Here is a 4,150-nt window from a genome sequence, read left to right as displayed (position 1 = left end):
TCTCCCAAAGGGAAAGACGAGACCACGGTGACGGGATGGGCCTTGAAGTAGTGGCGCAGCTTGCGCCGAGCCAAAACCACTGCGTAGAGCAGCTTCTGAATCTGCGGATAACGTGTCTTAGTTTCAGACAACACCTCGCTGATGTAGTACACCGGCCGTTGGACGGGCAGAGCATGATCCTCCTCTTGTCTTTCGACCACGATCACCGCGCAGACCACTTGGGTCATCGCAGCTACGTACAGATAGAGGGGCTCGCCGTCCGTGGGTGGCGTGAGAATGGGGGCGTGAGTGAGTGACGCCTTTAGCCTTTCGAGGGCTTCTTGGGCTTCGGGGGTCCACGTGAAGCGTTCGGTTTTCCTCAAGAGTCGATACAGGAGTAAGCCTTTCTCGCCGAGGCGCGAGATGAACCGGCTAAGGGACGCTAGGCATCCCATGACCCTCTGTACCCCCTTTAAGTCTCGGATCGGTCCCATCCGAGTGATGGCCGAGACTTTTTCAGGGTTGGGCTCGATGCCCCGCTGGGAGACAATGAAACCCAAGAGCATGCCTCGAGGCACCCCGAACACGCACTTCTCGGAGTTGAGTGTTACCCCCTTGGCCCGTAGGCAATCGAATGCGATCTGGAGATCGGTAACTAGGTCGTCCACCTTCCTGGATTTTACAACGATATCGTCGACATATGCCTCAACGCCGCGCCCGAGATGGTCTCCGAAAACGTGGAGCATACACCGCTGGTATGTGGCTCCGGCGTTTCTGAGGCCAAAGGGCATCGTAATGTAGCAGTACATGCTGAAAGGTGTGATAAAAGAAGTCGCGAGCTGGTCAGACTCTTTCATCTTGATTTGGTGGTAACCGGAGTAGGCATCAAGAAAGGATAGAAGTTCGCATCCCGTAGTAGAATCTACAATCTGATCAATTCATGGCAAGGAAAGGGAACCTTTGGACATGTCTTATTTAAACTAGTGTAATCTACGCACATCCTCCAATTTCCACTCTTTTTCTTCACTAATACTGGATTAGCTAGCCACTTGGGATGGAATACCTCCTTGATGAATCCGGCCGTTAGAAGTTTCTGCAACACCTCGCCGATCGCCGGGCGCTTGAGCTCGTCGAAGCGTCGCAGGCGCTGCTTCACTGGCTTGGAGTTGGGTCGGACATCAAGGGAGTGCTCGGCGACCTCCCTCGGTATGCCAGGCATATCCGAGGGGCTCCACGCGAAGATGTCAGCGTTGGCGCGGAGAAAATCGACGAGCACCACTTCCTATTTGCCGTCGAGGGTGGCGCTGATCTGCAACGCCTTGTCGTTGGGGTGGCTCGGGTCAAGGGGCACCTTCTTGATACCCTCGGCGGGTTCGAAGCTCCTGGCGTGTCGGTGAGTGGAGTCCAAGGCCTCGCTTGCCATTTTGTCGAGGGTGGCTGCGAGGGCCTCGTCCTCCGCTTGAGCCTCCATGCGCTCAACGCACTCGACATCGCACTCGTAGGCGTGCTCGAACGAAGAGCCAATGGTGATGACGCCCTTCGGACCCGGCATCTTGAGCTTGAGGTAGGTGTAGTTGGGGACGGCCATGAACTTGGCGTAGCAAGGACGGACAAGGATGGCATGGTAGGATCCTCGAAACCCCACCACCTCAAAAGTGAGTACCTCCTTGCGGAAGTTAACTGCCGTGCCAAAGCAGACAGGTAGATCGATCTGGCCGAGGGGTTGGACGCGCTTCCCCGGCGCAACACCATGGAAAGGCGACTTGCTGGGGCGAAGCTTGTCCAATCCGATCCCCATGAGCTCCAAGGTGTGGGCGTACATGATGTTGAGGCTGCTGCCTCCGTCCATGAGCACCTTGGAGAAGCGGGTGTTGCCGATGATGGGATCGACAACGAGCGGATACCGTCCCGGATGCGGGACGTAGTCGGGGTGGTCCTCCCAGCCAAAGGAGATAGTATCCTTCGACCAATCGAGGTAGGATGGCGTGGCTTTGGTGACGGAGAAAACTTCCCGGCGCTCGCGCTTGCGCTGCCGAGAAGTCATGTTCGTCATTGCTCCTCCAAAAATGAAGAAGGCGTTCTCCACTGGGGGGGACTCGTCATCTCCACCTTTGTCGCCCGCATCCTTCTTCTTGTCTTCGTCGCGATGTGCGACACGGTTGTAGTATTTCTTGAGCATTTCGCATTGCTCGAGGGTATGATTGACCGGACCCTTGTGGTAAGGGCACGACTTCTTAAGCATATCGTCGAATTGGCCACCACCGCCTCGAGGTCCTTTGCGGTCCGGGGCGGCAGCGAAGGCCTCCTCGGAGTCCTCTGCCTGCCCCAACCCACGCTGGTTCGGTGGGACCGGCTTCTTTCCCTTCCTCCCCCGCTTCTGTTTCTTGGCGGGGGCGCTGGGTTTGACGCTGCCGCCCTCCGCGGGCACATCGTCCTTGCGCTAGCTTGGCTTGTCGTCGAAGATGGCACCAACGGCTTCTTCGCCGGTGGCGTAGTTGGTGGCAGCGTCGAACAACTCGTTGGTGTTGGTCGGACGGCTTCTCGTGAGCTCATGCACCAGGTTCCTGCACGTCGTACCCTCGAGGAAGGCGTTGATGACCTCGACGTGGGTGACGCTGGGGAGCTCGGTGCATCACTTGGAGAAGCGCCGCACGTAGTCTCGCAGGGACTCATTGGGCTTCTGACGACACCCTTTGAGGTCCCAGGAGTTCCCAGGGTGCACGTATGTGCCCTGAAAATTGCCCACGAAGATCTTGACCAAGTCGGCCCAGTTGTGAATCTGATCTGCAGGCAGATGCTCGAGCCACGTTCGTGTGGCGTCAGCAAGGTGAAGAGGAAGGTTGCGGATGATGACCGCGTCCTCCGTCGCGCCACCTAGCTAGCACGCTAGGCGGTAGTCGTTGAGCCAGACTGCAGGGTCGGTCTCGCCCGAGTACTTGACGAGGGTGTTGGGTTGTCGAAAGCGCGGGGGAAAAGATGCAATTCGGATTTCCCGGCTGAACACCCGGGTGCCCGGAGGCTCCGGTGACTCACCCCTATCGTGCTCGGGGTCGAAGCGTCCACCCCATCGAGGGGTGTACCTCCTGCCGTCGATGATGTTGCGGGCATCGCTGTCACCGACGTGCCCGCGTGTGTCACGGATTCGCTCCCTTACGGGAACTCTGCCGACGCGCTCGTGCACCGAGGGTGCCTTCACACCAGGCACTACGGCTGCCTTGCCCTTCCCTGCTGGCGGTGTGTGCACAGAAACCTCGCGGTCCTGGTGCGCTGTCCCATCAGCCTGCTCCGGGGCTTTCGAGCGCATACGAGACGCAGAACTCTCGGCTTGCTGCACGACAGCTTGCTCGATGAGCTCCTGTGCCTCGCGGCGCAGGTTGCGGCCCAAAGGCGTCGATGGCTCGGGCATAGCTTGGAGTAGATAGGCCGCAGCGACGAGCTTTTTGCCGGCCGTCTTCAGTTCTGGAGGTTTGTCGACGTCGTCGTCGGCCAGGATGCGCTCCCGGGCAACACGTCCCTCCGCCTGGGCATGTGCACCACGCGCAGTACGCTACTGATCGAGTGCGGCGCGCAGCTCCTGGGTTTGCTGATGCTGCTCGTCGAGCTTGGCTTGAAGCTCATTGAGCTGCGCTAGCTGAGCTTGCTGCGCCGCCGAGCTTGATGAGGAAGGGGCTGTAGGCGGCACCACCGGTTGGTTTGCCTGCGCGTCCGCCTCGCCGTCCCCGTCGTTGCTCGGGGCGTTGTCGTTTTGCTCGTCTGCGAGTTGGACCATGAAGCACTCCCGGGAAGGATCGAAATCCCCCTCGCTGGAGTCTTCGGAGCAGGTGAGGCAGTAAGCCGTCTCCAGCTGGAACGAGCGAAGAGCGTCGGGGTCGCAGAGCCCGGAGTAGTTGTCGGCCACCTCGGCCGTGAAGTTATTCATGAAGAAGTTGGTGTCGTCGGCGATCGAGCTCGCCGTCTCGGGATAGGATTCGTCGGGAGACGATGCGATGAGGTTGCAGATCGATAGAAGATGATGACCCGGCAGATCCAAATACTCGGTGAAGTTAGTGCTGATTGAAGAGGCGTAGGTGCGAGCAGCAGTGTTGCGCATCCCGAAGGGGAAGGGCGAAGGCGAGGTCAAGCCCGCCCTGGGAGACACTGGTGCCGCAGCAGGTGATGGCGCCGGCGCAGA

Source organism: Panicum virgatum, chromosome 2K, assembly GCF_016808335.1.
Source record: "Panicum virgatum strain AP13 chromosome 2K, P.virgatum_v5, whole genome shotgun sequence".
NCBI lineage: Eukaryota > Viridiplantae > Streptophyta > Magnoliopsida > Poales > Poaceae > Panicum > Panicum virgatum.
The sequence above is the reverse complement of the archived record's forward strand: the minus strand, read 5'-3'. Positions refer to the sequence as shown.